Source organism: Geotrypetes seraphini, chromosome 11 (genome assembly GCF_902459505.1).
Source record: "Geotrypetes seraphini chromosome 11, aGeoSer1.1, whole genome shotgun sequence".
NCBI classification, from domain to species: domain Eukaryota; kingdom Metazoa; phylum Chordata; class Amphibia; order Gymnophiona; family Dermophiidae; genus Geotrypetes; species Geotrypetes seraphini.
In genome coordinates, this window is record NC_047094.1 from 96,222,743 (window position 1) to 96,244,436 (window position 21,694).

At 40.8% G+C, this 21,694-nt stretch overlaps 1 long non-coding RNA gene across 2 annotated transcripts in view; it reads left to right on the forward strand.

Annotated features, from left to right (window-relative positions):
- Nucleotides 1-21,694, forward strand: part of LOC117369014 — a 99,140-nt gene that overhangs the window by 63,588 nt on the left and 13,858 nt on the right. For both annotated transcript variants that reach the window (XR_004541060.1, XR_004541059.1), the window contains exon 2: nucleotides 6,877-7,017. This is a non-coding gene — a long non-coding RNA (uncharacterized LOC117369014). The remainder of the gene's footprint in view (nucleotides 1-6,876; nucleotides 7,018-21,694) is intronic.

Below are 21,694 nucleotides of genomic sequence, written 5' to 3' on the forward strand. Positions count from 1 at the left end.
ATATATCAGTTAGAGATATGCACCACCAAAGAGATGAAAGGAGATATTACATGTGTAATGTATCAGTAATACATTAGATAGCATAACCAAATCAGTGGCAAAGGGTATATTATAGATGAGAGCAAAAATAGCAGTAAAATTACATAGAGGGGAATGTCAAAGATCTGATTTACAATATTCAAGTACAGGAGACCAAATTTTATCATAGGAGGTCAGTGAGTTATGTCTTTCAGCAATGCTACGCTCAAATTTTATGAGGAGACAAATTGAGTTCCACCATTGATTTGTATGTAGTTTTGAGATATCCTTCCAGTGTTGGAGTATAAGGGATAGGGCGGTGAATAAAAGGAGAAGCAGTAATCGTTCATGATGGATAGGTAATGGAGAGGTGAGTGTTAGTGCACCAGTGAGTAATATGTCTAGTGAGAAAGGATCATCAATGTGGAGAATGCAGGTTATGATCGGCCAAATACTTTGCCAAAAAGAGGAAACATGTGGACAAGTATAAAGCATACGATATAGAGAGCCATCAGAGGATTTACATGTCCAACAGGATCCATCATAAGATTTATTAAATTTAGCCAATTTAGCCGGGGTCCAAAAAACCCTATAATAGAGAAAAAAGGCAGTCTATAAGTTTGAGGCTGATCTGAGAGATTTCAAGAGTTTAGGCCACATCATAAGCCATGTGAGTTCAGTAAATGAGGATGTAAGTAGTGAGTCCCATTTGACTATAGAGTCGATAGGAGGAATAAGGGTGTGAGATTGAATGTATTTGTACCATTTGGACGTCTGTCCTTTAGTGGCAGAGTAGGAGATAATCAGATCAGGGACATCAGGAGGATCTTGAAAAGAGGAAGGAGAAGGAAATGCAGATTTGAGACAGTGATGAAGTTGAATCCAGAGAAAGTATTGAGATTGAGGAATTCGAAATTTGGCTATAAGGTCAGAGAAAGAGATCCAGAGGCCATTCATGATAAGATGATGGATAAAACACACTCCACATTGTTGCCATCTTTTCCATGCTACCACCTCCTTGTTAATTTTGATATGCGGGTTGTGCCATATGTGGACTGCCGAGGATTTGACCCATGGTTTAGGAGAAATAGAATCTATATAACAGATCGCAGTCCAGGTACTCATAAGGATAGGATTTTCCTTAACAGGTGGTGGGATGATCTGACACGGTTTTTGTTTTTAAACTCACGACCCATGCATATTTTGACAGGATATTTATTACTGTTAAGATGTATTTGTAACCGTTGTTATAAAGGGCAAAGGCTGACATGTCGACTAAGTCACTTTGCCACTGTATGTCAACTTCTGACACCATTGTTTTATTTCTTTTAAAATGGATTCTAGCCGGTCTGTGTAAATTGTATACGTTTTGACCGGTGACCCAATCCACTACGTCTTTTCTGTGATATCGTTCTTTTTAGCCGCTTGAAGTAGAGGGTTAATGCCTCCATAGCTTCCTGCCGCGTATGGATCATAATAAATTTGCTTCAATAAATATTCTTTCATAGCTCTAAATAAAAAAAAAAAGGTCTTAAAACTCTGCCTTTTTAACAGACCCCCCTGTTAGGTGACAATTGTTTTTGTTTTTTTTCAGATTGTTAAGACAACAGTAGGGGTCCGGGACATGTTCAGACAGGTTTAAACACACCTCTACCTCTCCCCCCCTTGGCTTTATCAGGGGGCTGCAAGGGGCTTATCAGCTGTTACCATGACAATAGGGGAGCTGGCCCATTAACCATTAGGTCAGAATTCCTACTGAAAGTGTGTTAAAACCAGAAAAGAAAAAAATAAATAAATGCAGCCTTTTCTCAATTGTTTCTGCCCTGGTCTGTTTTAAAAACAGGAAAGATTTTGTGAATGTCTTTTGTTTTGTGATCTGCTCTATCCATGAGCTCTTAAAACCTGTCTTTTAACTAAAAACTGTTAAAATAAAGACACTTCTTTTTCTGGCCACATCATTTCCGGGAGGGTTTTGACTAAGTCTGTTTCCCCTATTTCCACCAAGTGGTCAGAAAAGCGCATTTCCGACGCTTCATTTACCCTATTTCCGCCTATGTCATCAGAATGTGCACTTCCGGTAGGGCAGGCACTCCCATTTCCGGTGATATCATCAAAAAGCGTATTTCCGGGGTCAAACACGCCCCAATTCCAGTGATGTCATCAGAAAGTGTATTTCCGGGGTTGGACATGAGGGGGAGGGGCCATGGACAGGGGCGGAGCATGAGGGGCGGGGCCATTGGCAGGGGTGGGGCATGGGTGGGGCTACCACCATTCATTTCTATGAGAGGGGCGGGGCTTGGGTGGAGAGTTGGGTGGGGCAATGGGCAGGTGTGGGCGTGGTATGGGCAGGGCTTAACCTGGAAGTGAACTCTGATTGGTCGATCCTTATCTCTGACAGCTGTCAATCATTTTGACATGAGGTGTACCCATTATACTACTAGCCTTCATTGAAGTATTTATTCCCTGCTAGTTCCTTCTATGTTTACAAAAGAGCCCAGGAGATTGAAATGCTTTACAACTTCTATTCTATCACCTTCAAGCTCAAAATCTTCATCATTTTCCATGTTCATGATCTTCATCTTGTTTATGCTTAGTTCTAATCCTATGTGATGATTTTCAGCTTTGACTTTTCTCAGTAGATACTGCATGTCTTATTTGCTGCTGCTGCTGAACATTATACCATCTACATAGCACAGGTTGTTTATATTTCGGCCACCAACTTTGAAACCAACACACTCTTGTTCCAAATTTGCTTTTCTGAAGATGGCTTTCGCTATATAAGTTGAACAGGTAAGGTGACAAGATGCATCCTTGCCTGATGCCAAATTTTATTGGAAACCAATCTTGTCTTCAACCAATCAGTGTTGCCATATTAATTTCTCATTACAGCTTCTTGATTTTCATAGAGGCTTTTTTTCAGCTGAGTTATGTGTTTGGGCATTCCCATTTGTGCTAGAGTTCTCTATAGTTTATTGTGATCCACACAGTCAAAAGTACCTGCATATAATATATGTAAATCACTTTAGTTGTACTTGCAGAAAGGCAATATATCAAATCGATGACCACCTATGCTTTCTCATTCTGGAATTTTCCTTCATTTGAATAAGCTCACATACTGTACATTAACACCATGGAGATATTTTAAAGTCTTTATCATAGTTTTCTTTATTGCAAGGCCTGGGTGGCCAATGGCAGCCCCTAGAGAGTACTGGGGTGGCCCCCACTGTTGTTCTGAGAGAAGGGTTGTGCTTATCTTAGCCTCTCTACCCAAATTTATGATAGAAAGAGGGGAGTGGACTGGGAGAAGAGCCATGTGCTTGAAGGTCAAGGCATTTTCCAGTTATGAAAAGAGTATATTTGGAAAAGCCCGCCTCCTTGAGGACACTACCCAATAAAAAGTTTGAAGGGGGGGGAGGGCTGGAAGTTATGAATGTCATTGACACACTCTGGTCAGTAGCACTGCTGCCCCAGATGGGAATATATTTGGTGGCCCTTCTTCAGTTCATTTGGATCCACAGTGGCCTCAGTTTAAAAAAATTGGGGGTCCTTAGTATTTAATATGCGCTAATCTTTAGCACGCACTAAGTTGATTAGCATGCGCTAAATCAGTTAGTGTGCGCTAACTCGGTTAGCGCACCTTAGTGAAAGGACCCTTTAGTGAAGACCACTTCACTATCATATCCCCTCTCACCCACTAACCAAGGGTATACATATAGAGGTCTATGTTTGTCCACATACACTTTATAACAGAGACCATTGACCAATTTTGTAGTCACCCACTGGACTGACTTCATTCTGTTTGTATCTTTTTTGAAAGTGCAATCACCAGAATTGCATACAGTATTCTAAATGGGGACTTAGCAGAGTCTTATACAATGGCAGTATCACCTCTTTTTTTCCCCTCATTGGTTGTTTCTTTTCCTGTTTCTTTTACTTTACAGTCTTTCTTATATCCCACAATGCCTTGCAGTTTTATGCAGATTATATCTTTTAAGATAACCAACACTCTCTGATGAATAGCAATCTAATATTAGTACACAAGATAAAAGATTACATAACCAGAAATTTCAGATACATTCCTTTATACTTCCATCAAGTGAACAGCTAAATAGTCAAATACTTCTTGAAAAATTAGGATTTTAATGCTTTCCTAAACAGGAAATAACTTCATATATACCTAATACTTCAAGGAAATTTGTTTCAAATAGAAGATGCCTAATACGTAGATAAAAACTAGAAGCTGAGCATCCTTCTGGCTTTGACTAAAGTTCAAGATTCAAGTTTATTAGGTTTTGATGACCGCCTATCTAAAAAAATCTAGGCGGTTTACAGTAAAATGTTTAAAAATAATTTACAAGTGAACATATTATATACATGGAAAGACTTTTTACAGAAACAAAAAGGGAAGAGGGGGAGAAATACAATCTATGGAAAAGAAAGCTGGGGAGGGATAAAGAACAGAAGTGGAGGGGGAAGAATCAAAGTCCTGTTGAGTCCTAACAACCGTAAATTCTGATCTAAATTTTGAAAAAGATTCTTGCTGTCTGAGGTGAATAGGCAGAGCATTCCATAGTGTTGGAGCAACAACAGAAAATGGATTTACGAGTGGTATCGTAAACAGTGGCATGCAGAGGGAACAGTAAGGAGGCATTGATTAGTGGAGCGTAGTGATCTAGAAGCAGAGTATGGTATAATCGGTTTATCAGTGAAGGTGGGCGAATGAGCAGATTTTGTTTTAAATGTAAGTAGTAGATTTAAAACAAGCCAGAGAAAATATTTCTTCACACAACTTGTAATTAAACTCTGGAATTTGTTGCAGAGAATGTGGTGAAATCAGTTAGCTTAGCGGGGTTTATAAAAGGTTTGGATAATTTCCTAAAAGCGAAAGTCCATAGGCCAAAACCAAATTGCTTTGGATTGGGCCAAAATTAGAAAACCTCCCTTCCTCTGTTACATTAAAAACAGGTATTGCATTACATATAGATTTTTCATCTAGAATCCTGGGTGTCATCTTGGACTCATCACTTACATTTCATGAACAGATAACTTCCTTGACAAAAAAGTGGTTTTATTTTTAGGCTGCGCATGTTGAGGACGGTCAGATCACTATTCCATCAAGAACATTTCTCAGTATTGGTACAATCCACAGTGCTTTCTCAGCCAGATTATTGTAACTCAGTTTATCTGGGCATTAAGCAGAGCAGTCTAAAACGACTTCAGTTAATACAGAATACTGCAGCTAAGCTCATTTTTGGGAAACAAAAGTATGATCATGTTTCCCCTTTGTTGATAAAGCTTCACTGGCTCCCAGTTCACTTTAGGATCCAATTTAAAAGCGCATGCATAATCTTCAAGCTTCTCTATGGAATATTTGATCCTTATGTTGGAATACCCTTAGACTTTGCCATTTGAGAAGCACACAAAGATATGTCAGCCTTCCCTTCCTTTAAGGGAATTAAATCTGCTGGGAAGCTCAGTCGGTCTTTTGTTTTCAAGTTTGTAGAGATCTGGAATGAACTTTCTGACTCCATTAGGCTTTTAGGCCAGCTGCAATTATTTCGTAAATTCCTGAAAATGTTGTTTTTCTCGCAATATTTAAATGGTTTAACTACAGCCTCAATGAAATGATAATATTATAGTTATTTTTCTTATGCTTTTCTTATATACTTTAATTTTTAATTTGTTCTTCCTTCTCCTATGTTTTCTGCTATGTACTCTAGTCTTAATTATATGTGAACCGAGTCGAGCTCCATTGGGAGATGACCCGGTATATAAACCAAAGATTAGATTAGATTATTGAGATGGCTTGGGGAAATCCACTACTTATTCCTAGGATAAACAGCATACAATCTGTTTTTCTGGTGTCAGGTCAAAACTGCGCCGGGACAAAGGCACGCCCAGACAATTGAGCGCAGCGCGCGCCGCCGCGCCACTCTAAATTACTGTTTTTAGTGCTCCAATGGGGAGGTGGGGGGGAACCCCCCCACTTTACTTAATAGACATCGCGCCGCGTTGTGAGGGCGCTGTGGGTGGTGTGGGCGTTGTAACCCCCCACATTTTACTGAAAACTTCACTTTTTCCCTGTTTTTAGGGAAAAAGTTCAGTTTACAGTAAAATGTGGAGGGTTACAACCCCCCAAACCCCCCATAACGCCGGCGCGATGTCTATTAAGTAAACTGGGGGGGTTCCCCAACAAAAACCCCCGTCAGAGCCCCTAAAAACTGTAATTTAGAGCGGTACGGCAGCGCATGCTGCGCTCAATTGTCGGCGCGCGCTTTTGTCTTTCGCGCCGTTGTCTATGAACCGTTTTTCTACTTGGGATCTAGCTAGGTACTTGGGACCTAGGTTTGCCACTGTCGGAAACAGGGTACAGGACTTGATGGACCTTTGTTCTGTCCCAATAGGCAATTCTTATGTTCTTATGATCTTTAAGTGGTAGATTTAATCTAACTTCTGTGTACAGAGCAGCACGGAGTCCCTTGTCGCACTGATTTTTAAAAAAATCCAAGCCATTTCCACCCCAGCTTTGCCCTTGAAACTGCCTACAGTCAAAGGACTAGATTCAGTAAATGCCACTCAAAATCTGATGCCTAATATGAATGCAGTGATTAATTCAATGCAAGTGCAGGTAAAGACTTTGTAGGCTGTGTAAGTCTCAGCAGTAAAGGATAGCCTGACACTTCATCAGAGGATTGAATCTCTTGAGAATATAAATCATTTAAAATTTTCTAAATTTCCCTGTTACACCTTTGATTTCAGCCAGCAATTGCTAAAGAAATATTTGAGGGAAATATTGAAGATAGAGAATTCTGACTCAATTTTGTTTTGATGTGTTCTTATCTTCCAATGCTCGGGAAGGGCCCTTCAGGGCAGTGGTTAGTGGAAACCTAGTCTTAAACCAAAGGAGATGACCAGGAAGTGACATCAAGAGGAAGAGCCAAGACTAGCGCAAGCATCAGCTAGGAGTTGCTGTTCGCTGCCACCAAAGATTTTGAAGAGGTATGTGGAAGTGGGGGCACACAATGGGGAAGAGTATGGGGGGGGGAGGGGCATGGTAAAGCAATGACAGGTGCCAACGCCCTGTGTGATTCCTTCCCTCTCTACGCCACTGGCTTTGGAAGCTATATTTTATCTTCATTTCCCATGTAGATGCCTTATATATTATAGTGGGGGAAAAAATAAAAAATAAAATATATATATATATATATATATACACACACTGTATTTTTTGCTCCATAAGATGCACTGTTTTTTCACCCAAAAGTGGATGAAAATGTCAGTACATGTTATGCAGCGAAGATACAAATTTTTACATACACCTCCCCTTACCTTTTTAAATTCCCCTTATATCAGGGATCTCAAAGTCCCTCCTTGAGGGCCGCAATCCAGTTGGGTTTTCAGGATTTCCCCAATGAATATGCATTGAAAGCAGTGCATGCACATATATCTCATGCATATTCATTGGGGAAATCCTGAAAACCCGACTGGAAAGCGGCCATCAAGGAGGGACTTTGAGACCCCTGCCTTATATCCTGGTGGTCGAATGTGTATCGGCAGGAACGAGCTTTCCATGTTCCTGCCTGGGCCCGTGCCGCTTCCTGAATGGCTGCCGTCAGTTCTCGCAGGACTCGCAAGAACTGACGGCAGCCTACATTTCTGGCACCTATTTTTGCCGTAGCCACGATTCTCAAAACGGCACCGGTGTGTGATTGACAAGCCACTTTTTTAGGCATCTGCCATGAACAGCGCTGTTTCAAGAATCTGGCCCTTAAGGTATTATTCTCCTTTCATCTCATCTTTGTTTGCAATTGAACTTTTTGATCCCACCTTCCGATGCGGACTTTAGAATTTTCCAGGTTTTGTTATTTCTTGGATTTGATCAAGGATATTTTATTTCTTTTTCCATGATATATGTTTATGTACATATAAGTGTGTTTAAAATCTTGATTAAAAAAAAAAATTGATGCTGAAAACAATTGGTACTGAACAGAATGCTATAAAGGGCATTCTGAGATTTATTTTATTTTATTTTATTTTTTATTCAATTTTCTATACCGTTCTCCCAGGGGAGCTCAGAATGGTTTACATGCATTTATTCAGGTACTCAAGCATTTTTCCCTGTCTGTCCCGGTGGACTCACAATCTATCTAATGTACCTGGGGCGATGGGGGGATTAAGTGACTTGCCCAGTGTCACAAGGAGCAGCGTGGGATTGAACCCACAACCTCAGGGTGCTGAGGCTGTAGCTTTAACCACTGCGCCACACTCTCCCCTTTATAAAATAGTGCATGCTGGGATCTGCGCTCAACTTCAGGCTGAAGGATTTACACAAGCTGAAACCAGGTATGAATCCTGGTACTTAAGTTAGGCACAGATCCCCAGTATTCTGTTATACTGTGCACATCTTTGGTGAACTTCCCTGAGCTTCCCATGCCCCTCCCATGTAGGGTTACCAGATGTCCGGATTTCCATGGATTTGGACGGCTTTTCAAAACCCGGCACTTTGTCCAGGTTTTGAAAAACTTCTGGCAACGAGCGACGTTGGGATAGCGTTCGCACATGTGTGGATGCAATGCGGTGATGTTAAGCACATGCGAGTGATGTCGTCGCGTCACACCAGTGCATGGGCGAATGCCGTCCAACGTCGCTCGTTGCTCTTGCGGGTTGAGGGGGTGGAGTGTAAGGGCGGGGCTGGGGACAGAACGGGGCATGGCCGGCCGGAACAGAGGGGGGCGGGGCCATGGGTTCCGGATTTTCCGTTTGGAAAATCTGGTAACCCTGCTCTCATGAGTTGCACACTAAGGCAAGCTTTTACGGAGGCGCAATGCTAAGCAGCGTCTGCTAAATGCCAAGCGGTCCATAGCAATAGAATGGGCAGCTTGGCATTTCCTGTGCGCCGCTCGGTAGTGCACTTTTGTAAAAGGGCCTGTTAAAGGTTTTGAACGTGGATCTATACAGAATAGTGCAGTGGTCTCAAACTCAAACCCTTTGTGGGGCTACATTTTGATTTTGTAGGTACTTAGAGGGCCGCAAAAAAATAGTTAATGTCTTTTTAAAGAAATGACAATTTTGCATGAGGTAAAACTTTTTATTATTTATAAATCTTTCCCTCCCCCCGAAGGCCTGCATGTTCCCCCCTTCTTTGCAGCATCCTCCAGGTTCCCCCCCCTGGCCTCCTGGTCTTAGTTTCAACTAATTACCGCAGCCTGCACAGAGGATCACTGGTGCTATAGCATTCCTTGCAGGCTGCCATCGACCTCCGCAGCACGTTCCTTCTGCCGTGGTCCTGCCCTCCTCTGACGTTTGGGGCAGGATCGCGGTAGAGGGAATATGCTGCTTAGGATGACGGCAGTCTGCCAGGATCGCTACAGCACCGGCAATCCTCTCTGCAGGCTGCGGTAATTATCTGAAGGTAAGAGCAGGAGGCCAGGGGGAAACCGGAGGACACTGCAAAGAGTGGGCAGCACTAGTACAGACCGCGGGCCGCAAAACAGTACCAGGCGGGCCGCATGTGGCCCCCGGGCCGTGAGTTTGAGACCACTGGAATAGTGTGTAGCAAGATGCGCGCACAAATTCAAATTGTTTCCAATTATTGCCACTAAGGGTCGGATTCTGTAAATGACGCCATTATCAGCAGCCACCTACAAAACGGCTGCTGATCGTGTGTCAATCACGCAACAGCGCCATTTAAAGAGTCGCAGCTTTCATCAAAGATAGGCATCGGAAATGTAGGCCAGGGTTTTAAAGGTCTACCTTTCATGTCTATGGAGGCACCTTAGAACACCTAAGGTCATTTCCGGCGTTAACCACACCTACTTTTTTTTTTTAATCTTTATTAAATTTTCTATGCTAACACAAAGTACATAAAATTATATATACATTAATAATCAGAATCAGCACTTACAATCAATCAATAACAATACAAAATGAATTTCTCCCCACCCCCTTTCGTCCAATACATCCAATCGAGGAATAAAGAAAAGAGGTATCCCCCCTCCCACCCTTCGCTGGATGTGTGTGTAAATTAACAGGAAATTAAAGGTAAGAGACAACTATACCGAAGTAACAAAAGTCATTAAGGGACCCCAAACTAACCTGAATAAATTATTATGCCCCCAACATATCTGAGTTCATTTTCTCATATCTATAAAATAAACATGAATTCACCCATCAAAATGAAAAATTAATCTGATCCCAGCTATTCCAATTCTGAGTAACCATTTGCATGGCAATCCCAGTCATAATAATGAAAAGCCGGCTTTTATATCGGTCCAAGGGGGGTTTAGTATTCAATAGTGTCCCACAGATTACTACATTATAGGTTAATGGAATCAATGATACCAGTATGTTATTAATATGTCCCCATATCGATTTCCACACCTACTTTGACCTTAGGCATTCTGATGTGCCTCCGTAGATGCAATGAAGGTGCGTTTTTTTTTTTTCTAGGCACTGGTAGGCACCTACATTTAAAAATAAATTTGTTTTAAATTGTTTTAAATGGCTTCTACTAATTAATTGGGTGTCAGTAGGGCGCATACCAACACCTAACTTAAGGTGCCGTTTATAGAATATGAGCCTAAATTGTCTTATTAATTAATTTAGTTGCACATGTATCTTGGAACTGTGCACAATTTTGCATTCTGAAATTTATGCATCATTTATAGAATCCGGGGAAAAACTGCATAAGAGCGCCTACTTTTTATACGTGTTTTCCTGCGTGCAGTTTTACAAGAACCCTTCACATGTGAACATGCTTTATACATGGAAAAACGTTCTAAAATTACCCCTCACACACAGACACACAGACTTTCTATACTGTGTGCAGATATACGAAGAAACATTTTTCATCTGGTTTTCATTTTTTTGTTTTTATTGGGGTTTTTTGTTTTTATTTTCTGCATCGTTGTTTATTTTAACATTTAACCTGCTTTTCGAGTTCCGAATACCATTTTTACACTTAAATTGAGGTATAATACTGGAGATAGTGCTTGGTTGGACATGAATTCATTGATTTTAAAATACAACTGATAAAACGACTCGCATTTGCTCTTCAAGATGTTATTCCTTCTCCTCTTTTACCAAGAGTATAACCTTTCAAAGGTCAGAGATGTTATCCACTAACCATTATTTGTTCTCAGTGAGAAAAATTCTCACCTCAAGAAACAGTATCTATAGCAACCTCATAGAACAGTGAATATTTCCTAATTTATCTGGAGTGACAATTTTCCCTTTTTATTAGATAGACAGAAACAAGACAAATGGTGAAATGCCACCTATAATTTGTGCATTTGCCCATGGTAGTTACTGTTTATGATAACAAGGGAAGTTAATGACAGCCTGTAGATTTTTTTTTTTACTGGACTATCTCAGATATTGCAACTCTACTTTGTGGGTTTGTATTTTTTTAATTGTCTCAGTATAATTTTAGCTCTTTCGTGCAGAGCTCCTGTTGTCTCCAGGACACTGCTGAGAATTCATTTGTTTCATAAACTTGCTGAGTGCTCAGAACTCATGAATGCAACCAACAGGGGTGTGAACAGAACATTTTTTAAAATTTCATTTATTATTTTTTTATTAAAAAGAAAAAAAAAATCAAACAACAAATTAAATGAATAAAAAGACATGATAAACAATAGGATAAAAAAATATTTTGTCCAGTCCCTACTCCTTCATCTTTGCTGACATAAAGGAAGCCCCTCTTGGCTTGTCCACAGTCTATCAACCACACTCTCTTTGATCCTTCTGGTCCTTCTCTGTCATTTAAGGGAATGGAAAATATATTAACATTGGTGTGATATACAGGCCTCCTTTCAAAATATAGCTGTAAAAAGGGAATTACTACTGAGGTGATTTTAATTTGCCAGATGTTGACTGGGGTATCCCTACTAGAGAATGACACGGAGAAAAAAATCTGTCCCCGTCACTGCCTCGTCCCAGGCCCACCGTCCCCTTCACCACCATTTCCTTCACCGCCCCGTCACCGTCACCGCCATCTCTTTCACAGCCCCGTCACCGTCACCGCCATCCCTTTCACCGCCCCATCACAGTCCCCGCAGCATCCATATAAGCCTCAGTACTGCAATATTTAGCTTATTCCTTCCTTATAAATCAAAGTTCTGGCTGCTGAACTAGAGAAAGAGATGTTCAGCTGGCAGGGCTTTGTTTATAAATTTTTATCAACACAACTAATATACTACTTTATCCTAAAGCAAAAAAAAGAAAAAGAAAATAAATAGAATTTTTTTTTCTACCTTTGTTGTCTAGTTTCTGCTTTCCTCATCTTCTCATTCAATTCCTTCCATCCACTGTGTGTCTTCTCTCTGCGTCTTCCATTTGCTCTGTTACTGTGCCTCTCCCTTCACCCCCCCTCCCCCAATTGGTCTGGCACCCATCTTCTTCCCTCCGCTCCCCCATAGTCTGGCAACTGTCTTCCCTTCCAGTGTCTTCTCCCCACTCTATCTTCCACATTTCCCTTCAGGGTCTGTTCCTCTCCACCCTCCTTCAATGTCTGTTCTTTTCCTTTCCACCACCACCCTTCCCTCTCTCCTTCACCATCTGTTCCTTTCTACCACCTTTCAGCTCCTCTCGTGCGGCCTATCTATTGTCACAAACCCGGCACTGAAGTTAGGTTTGTGCCAGGAAAAAGACAAAATCCCCTAAACTTTAGGAGAGCTGATCAATGTGGCAGCCCTTCCAGCAGCAGACAGCAAGACTCTAGCCCTTATGAGAGTGCTCAAGAGCAGGAGCCCTGGGGGGAGGGGAAGCAGGATGAGTTTAGTAACTTCCCTAAGCCTAAAGCAGCCCCTAGCAAAATGCACCCTAGCAGGCAGGCTCCTAGTCATGCTGGCACTCAGCTGCTGAGGCTAATTGAGCAGCAACAGAAGGCTCAGCAAAAGCCAGCCCATCCCCCACTCAGGTTAGGGCGTGACTTTCTCAGGTCTGGTAAAAGCCAGCAGAGCAAGCTTGGAAGAGTCAGTCTGGATCCAGCAGTGGAAGGAGACTCTGGGCCAACAAATGAGATAGAGATGGAAGACTTGGAAGCTGTTCCCTTGGTGAACCAGCCGGTCTGCTCTCAGTCTGAGGAAGAGATGGACACTTACCTGGAACCTGAGGAAGCGCCCATGGAACTAAGCTAAGTTTTGATTTTGGCTTTTTGGATTGCTGACTGTGTTTTGTTTTTTGAATGCTGAGACTTGTGCTGGAAGAGTGAGCATTACCAAGCTCACTACTGAGGGACTGCGCAAGCTTTCAGAGGAAGTATGTTTTGTTTTTCTTTCCTCTGTTTGGAGAACTGTGCCACTGAATGTTAGTGGGAATTGAGGGGAGAATCCACAGAACATCCTTGGGCTGGGATTGTGGGGCCAGTATTGGCAGCGTTTAATTGTGGATTCAGCAATTCCCCACCTCCACCAGTTAATTGAAGCTGGTTGGAGAGGCCTGATTGAAGCTAGGTAACTACAGTGTGCTTTATTGAAGGCAATGAACTTTTAGGATTGACTGCAATAAGGACTGTGCTAGTGGATCCACTCCTGATTTTGCAGTTATCCTTTTCCGGTGGGAACAAGCTGACTAAAGACTGTTATACTTACCTGAGGAAAGGCTGAGTGTAATCTTGGGCAAGACCAAGTTTTGTTTATATTTGTTTCTTGTGTTTTTGCCTTAAACTTTTGTGCATTAAAGACTTATTATTTTGAGGAGAACCAGGCTGTTCTGAACTTTATTTTGGCTCCTCATATTAGCACCAGCAGGGCCTTCAACCCGTGAAGGCACGCCAGGGACTGTGTTTTTGCGCACCGCCCGGTAGCCATTCTGACTACTCGGTACCGGGGGTGCGACACTATCTACCTCCCTCCATCTTACTTTCGTGGCATGTTACAATGTAATTTGTGCAAGCCGATGGAGCCTGCGAGCTCGGTCCCCAAACAATCTCGTTTCTGTGTTCCTATTTTCCCCATTTCTAATATCTCCCCTATGTATCTGGCATCGCCCCCCCCTCCCGTGTCCATATACCATCCCCATGGCATGTATGTCCCCTTTATGTCTCTGTCCCTATACCCCATGCACATAATTTTCCCTCTTCCTGTGTCCAGATTTCCCTTGTCTTCCTCTTCCACACCAATGTGTCTCTTCTCTGCAACCCCATCTAGCTTCTTTCCCTCTTTCTTCCCCCCACCCTGCTTCCAGCATCTGGCTCACCTGCCTGCCCTCCCCTTTCTTTCCTGCTGTGGGTTTCTTTCTCTCCCTCTTCATCCCCTTGAAAAAATTTGTCCCCGCATCATTCTGGTACTAAACACGAAGCCTTGACTCACCTCCATGGGGTAAATGATTGTCTGAGCTGTAGCCCCAGGCAGAGACCCAGCAATGAACCTCTCCTGCATGCGCAGCGTCTCCTGCTGGCCCCGGATCAGCCACTTGATCTGAAATAAGAAACTACAGATGCAACCAGGGATTGCAACTAAAGAATGACTTTAGATGCCGAGTTTGTCTTTTTTGCCCAGCTGCACGGGTTCAAAAAACCACGCACGCGCGGCTGCTCTGCTCAATCTTCTCCCCTGACGCAACCGGAAACAGGAAGTTGCAGGAGATGAGAAGATTGAATAACTTGAGCAGCCGCGCATGCGCGGCTCTTTAAAAGCGTGCGGCTGGGCGAAAAAGAAAGCCGGCAAGCTCTGTATCTAAGATGAGGTGGAGGGAAGGAGATGGCGGAACACTACGATCGGGCGGGCTGCTGGACCTTGCAATCCTTCATTGCCTCACTGCGGAGACAAGCCCATTCACCGCTCCACGGGGCGGTGAATGGCCTTGTCCCCACCCCGTAGCGACCGCTATTTTTTCTTTTCCCATTTCGGCGGGTTACCCGCGGCTACTCACGGGTAACAATCACTGTGTCATTCTCTAATCCCTACTGCAGGATTTCCTAGAAGTAGGGCGATCCTGGATTCTTTAAAATGAGAACTGTTCTAGCAGTTGGTAATGGAATCCACGCAGGATGGGGCCATGCTGGACTAAGTGCTTATAAATGGGGAAAGTATTTCTGATATAGTGGGTGATCATTTGGCATGCGGTGATCATTTGGCATGCAGTGATCATCACATGGTGTAGTTTAATATTAAGACAGGTATGGAGATGGCTCATTCAAAAGTAATGGTTCTAGACTTTATGAAAACTAGCTTTGTTCAGATGGAGGATTATTTCAAGAAATTGGTATCTGGATGAGAACATCTGGGAAAAGTAGGAAAGCAGTGCTCAAAACTGAAAAGAGTTATTGTAAGGGAAACAAACCATTTTGTAAGGAAAGTAAGTAAAATTAAGAGGAAAAGAAGACCACATTGGTTTCAAAAGTAGGAGCTGAGAAGGTAATGAAAAAGAGGTTAACTTTCATAAACTATAAAAGGTCACAGAAAGTGAAAGACAGGCAAAAATATCTGGAAATGTTAAAAGAGGCTGGTCAAGTAGTTAGAAAAGCAAAGGTGCAAATGGGTGAAAAAATAGCCAACATGGTAAAAAGGGGAATATGACATTTTTTAGATATATTTTTTAGATAATTGGGTTATTATAGATGCAGTCGCTATACTTATCGCGGCAAGGGATCTCACTGCCATGATAAGTCTCCCTCCTACCGGTGATCTTCGGGGATAGGGGGGGGTCTTTCAACAGGAGGGTTTGGGCACCCTCCTTCCGGCGATCTTCGGGGGAAGGGGGAGTCTTCCAACAGGAGCACCTTCCTGCTGGGCACCTTCCTGCTGGCGATCATCTGGGGGTAGTGGGGTCTTCCAGCAGGAGGGATTGGGCAACCTCTTGCCGGCGATCGTCAGGGATTGGGGGTCTTCCAGGCCTCGTTCATTCTTGGGGACTGGTGGCCCGCAGCCATGGCTGCTATACTTATCACGGCAGGGAGATCCCTTGCCGCAATACGTATAGTGGCCACGTCTACTTACAATGTAGGGCAGCAGTTTGCTGGCCTACATTGTAAACATATCCCGCTCTATTAGGGAGATGCGTACGGCCACCTAAGTTCATCTAAGGCGACTTCCGGGACAAACGACACCCATGGCTAGCCATGCGAGCCTCCCTAGGCTCCTGGAAGCGCCTCCAATGTAGGCAGCCTGCTTGGGGAGCATTCTTTTTTTTTTTTTTTTTAAACATGTGTCCCGATTGGCTGGTTAGACAGCTGTAGGATGCCTACAGTTGTCTACAATCAGGACGCAGTTTACAGAATCCAGGCCTAAATGTCTAAAATATGAACAGGTCAACATTGGGTCATAAACGTTTATTCCGGCCATTCACCATTATGAAATAACAACCTGCTGTCGATATTTATGTGCAGAAACATAAATGTCTAAGTCAGCCATTTTAAAAACATCCCCCCAGGGATGTTCAACAGGACTTAGCCAGTCAGAAGTGGCTCCAGGCTGGCTAAGTACTGTTTGGCCCGCTAAACTTTTATTTATTTCAAACATTTATATCACATATATTCCAAGATCTATATGGGCTACAACCAGCATACATAAACATAAATAAACAGCAAAATATATGTGCATTAACAAAAAAAATTCCAAAACATTTTCATATAGATTTCCTGCTGAATATCCCACTTGCCAGATTGCTCAGTGGCCAGCTATGTCACGTGACAGAGCCGGTCACCACCAATATTCAGTGGCTGGTCAACTAAGGCTAACATTGGCTTCCGGTAGCTCATTGCATTACTTATAAAATATAAGTATATAAATATAAATATAAAATATAATATAAAATATAACTTATAAACTGTTAACTTTGAAATCTCTTCTTTTTAAAGCTCCAACGTTTATCAATAGACTCTTGGCTCCCTATGCTTCTGCCAGAATGCTCAGATCTAGTGATCAACACTTATTGACAGTTGCTTCTCTTAAAATAATTAGTACACGTCGACAGTATATTTTTTCTTTCACAGCACCACAAACCTGGAATTCCTTGCCCATTAATCTAAAAGAAGAACGTCTTATAAACAGATTTAAGAGCATGTTAAAGTGCTTTCTTTTTAAAGATGCGTTTGCAAGGCAGTAATCTAATAAGAAAAAGTACGTCAGCTAATGTGACCCTATATATGTAGTTAATGGACTCCACACCTTATTGAATGCATTCAGCGTTCATTCTCTCATACTTATAAGTTGAAAATGTGTAATTAAGTCTATCGCAATTCATCCAATTATGTACAACCATCTGAATAGCTATTCCTGTCATTATTAAGAAAAGCCATCCAGGGTGAGAGGGAAGGAGGATAGTAATATTATGTATGGTATATAGTGTATGGAAGCTATAGTTATAAGTATATATTTCTAATTATTGCTAGTTAAGGGAAGGGGGGGAGAAAATTATTTGTTTAAAATGTTTGTATAAGTAAAGTGCTTTTTCTGATTTGCTCTTGATAATTCATTATAGTGCACTGTTATTATTTAAAAATCAATAAAGAATTTTAAAAAAAGATGCCTTTGACTGATTTAGTTTTATTTTTTTAATTTAGTCTGCTCTTTTGAATTTTATACTCTGTTGTTTTTATTTACCCCTTCCTGATTGTTTCTTTTCTATTAAATATTGTTTTTCTTGCCCTTTTTCCCTTTTTGTAATGTATGTCTTGTTCGTTAAGTACTGTTAATGTGTTTGTTCCCCCTGAAAATTGTATAGTTTTTTATTATGTTCATTGCTGTGAAGTATGATTAAGCGATTAATCAAATTTTAAATAAATCTTGAATCTTGAACAGCTAGATAAGCCTGACTAAAAAAACAGATCAATCTTTTGCTGCTTTGCCTTAGCCGGCCAGATGCTATGTATCATCTTGGCCAGCTAAATCCGAGACAGCAAACTTTGACCTGGATATTTAATTCTGGTGGTGTTGAACCCTGGTGAACTCGGATAAAATCTTCCACACGAGTTCCCACTTACTAATGTAACACTCTGTTTATAATTTCCAACCAAATATTTGGTATAAGGGGCTCAGTTAGCCTGAAACCCTTCAGGTGTCTGGAGAATAGAGAGCAGGTCTGGTTTTTGGAGGCCAGATTTGGCTCCAGCACTGATTGGATCGTCATGCACCACAGGAGTTAACCGAGCTGCTTCCTACAGTTTCAATATCAGACCCATAAATCTTTATTTTTCCTGAAGCTGTCACAATGCCTGATAACCCTTGCCATTTTCACTTTTGGGGATACATCCTTTTGGTTGAGAGCTGCTCAATCGTAGCATTTTTCTGGAACCCTGATAAATCGCAGATAAATCGCAGTTCCATCTAGTCCCGCTTAGACATACACTCAGACCACACCTCCTTGCCATACAAACATTTTAGATGTGTATATCGCAGCTGTATAAAATTGGGATGTACAAAACAACAAGTAGACCAAATGAGGATGAATAAGTTTATTGAAAATGCTCCCAGGAGCAGCGCCCAATGCGTTTCGCTTGTGCAGCTTCTTCAGGGGCATATTACTGACGTTAAAAACTGCTTTTGGGGTAAAATTAATTTTGTCTTAGCTGTTGCTATTCTGCTGTCATATGATGTGATTTTATTTGGGAAATCATTACAAACTAAAAGTCCAATTGACAAAAATAAGGATAGACTTCTTCCTATAATGACTGGGGTGGCCATACAATTAATCACCAGAAATTGGAAAAATTGGGATAAGAAACAATCTGCTTATACTATCGTTATGAAAGAATGTTAGTGGAGCAATATAGGCAAAGTAGGAAATTTGGAGTCCACTGGAGTCATTTGTTAAATACCTTAATGATTAGTATCACCTGCCAGATTTGATTTTAGTTCCATGCACATCCAGGAAGGGAGGGAGGGAGGGAGGGCGAGAGATGGGTAAAGAACTTTCAGTAATTTGGAAGTATGTAAGTGCTGTTTTTTGAATTCTTTAATGTATATGTGTTGCACTTTTGGCATGTTTAATAAAATCAATAAAGAATTTAAAAAATAAATAAAAGTACTTACTTTAGAGCTTTCCATGTTGTCTCATTAAGAAATTTTCTTTTTCTCCCGGTACAATGGTAGTATCAAAAGCAGTTTCTAAGTGGTGGCGTTCTTGTTTAAATTCACCCACTATTCAAATGTTGTGACATCATAGACGCTATCAGCGTCAATAAGTACATCTACATGAAACATTTTGCCTATAAAATTCTTAAAGGGAGGTAGGGTTAAAATAGTTGCTTATTTATGACTATAGGTGTTTTCTTGTACTATTATATGTATATATATATATATATATATATATATATATATATTTTTTTTTTTTTTTTTTTTGCACAGTTTGGAAAATCAATAAAGATTTTTTTTAAAAAAATTCTTAAAGGCCATATGGCTTAAAAATCTATCTAAATTATTGACAACAAATCAAAATTAAATCATTGAAAAAAAAGAAAAAAAAGTAGAAAGGGGAATCTAAGGGACCAATGATAGCTTACATTAAAGCTATATTGATAAGACCAGTTCTAAAGTCAAAATAGCTGTAAGCACATAAAGTGTTGTGCACTAGAACGGTTACCACGATATTTAATTGAGTTACTAACCCCTTCTTCTACGAAACTGCGCTAGCAGTTTCTAGCATAGGGAGCCATGCTGAATGTCCCGTGTTGCTCCCGACACTCATAGGAACTCTATGAGCGTCAGGAGCAGCACAAGACATTCAGCGCAGCTCTCTGTGCGCTCTCTTCGCTAAAAAACGCTAGTGTGATTTCGTAGAAGAGGGAGTAAATTCAAGGAGGAGTAACCCATTTTATACTGTCCATCAATTATTAAGAAGGGTGATCAGTCAATAAAACTTGAATAGGATCATCTGTTGTATTTTTGTCCATTTATATTAATATTTTGGAAATCCATATGGGGACAAATTAATCTAGTTTTAGATTCAAATATTCCATTAACATATGAGGCTATAATTTGTGGAACAATTTTACATGTTAAACCCACTTTAGACAAGTATAAAAGTCGTCTATTTTTAATTCTTACAGGTATAGCCATTCAATTGATTACAAGTAATTGGAAGAATCATGATAGAATAAATTATACTTTCTGGTGGGTGAATGTGTGTACTATATACAAATATGAACAAATTAATGTGGAGTGTAGGGGACTTAGCGGAATATTCAACAAAATTTGGTGCCCATTGACTACATTTGTACAAATATAATACTGTATTTTGTCTTACTTTTTTCTTGGTTTATTTATCTTTACACATCCAGGGAGGGTGGGGGGTTGGGAGGAAATATTGATCGTGATATTTTAGGTAACTTGGTTTCATTTTATATTATTTACTTGGTTCTTATGTTATTACTATATGCAAAATAATATAATTATTGAATGATTGTTCTGCTATCTATATAGATATTAGTGTTATGACTGAATGCAATAATATTCTGTTCTTTTATTTATATAACACTGTTCAATAAAGAATATTAAAAAAAAAAAAGCGCCAGAATCATCAAAAGAAGAAGTGCGCTGGTAGGGCTAGTCTCATTTAGGGTACTGGTCTTTGACCTGGGGGCTGCCGCGTGAGCGAACTGCTGGGCACGATAGACCACTGGTCTGACCCAGCAGCGGCAATTCTTATGTTCTTATTATCAAAAAATATAGCTTAAAAAAGGCCAACTTTAAATGCTCCATTAACATCAAATGCTCATCAATATTAACACCTAAATCTCATATACCCAAAGAAAATGTAATATCAATATTATTACTGATACCTGAAGAAGTAGATATGCATACCAAGGGTCTTCTAGTTCACAGCAGCTCTTTATTTCTTAAATTTAAAGCAATCCTATTATACTGCATTCATTTTTATTTTATTTTTTTCATGAAGAGTTTGAGTCAATAAGTTTGCAGAATTGACTTTTGCTATCAATGGGAAACAGGTTTTGAACATCAGCATCCATTACGAAATGCAGCCTAAGAACATGTAACCATGTTGAAGGCTGAAGTGATAGCAAGCATAATTATCATTACCTGATCACCCTGATTCAAGTGACACCTTACAATATCAATATCAAGTGACACCTCACATTAGAACCTATGTTCTCATTGCTATGGTTTTTACAAAAAAACACACTGGTACTCATCCAATATAGGGCTCATTTTCAAAAAAAAGAAAAGTGTCCAAAAATGGCAGGCATTTGGAAGTCTTATTTGCTAAAACGTCCAAATTGCCATTTTTAAAACACATTTTTTAGACAATTTTCTATGCTGTTTGTCTGTTGGAGATGTGTTTTGAGCGGGATTCGGGTGGACATATAGTATGGACGTTTTTCTGCAATAATGGAACTTTGCATAAAATGTCCAGAGCACAACTTGGAAGTTTGTGGCTAAACCTGTTTTAATAATGAATAATACTAAAAAGGTGACCAAACCGACTAGATAACTGCTGGAGACATGAGGACATGGCCCTCCCTTACTTCCCCAGTGTTTACTGACTCCCTCCCGCCCCCTAAAGATGTGACTGCCTTTATGACAGTTTCAGATGTTAAGGCCAGTCCTTTTTAGAACAGGGGAAGGGGTAAAACGCGGACCTCAAGGACCTCGCAGATCTCAACCGCAGATTCTTAAAAATCTTCATTTATTGACAGCTGAGGTTTCATATTTCATGTGTGCAGGTCCGTGTTTTAGCCCCTCATTCCACCGCTGTATCTGTTGCCGTCTCTGAC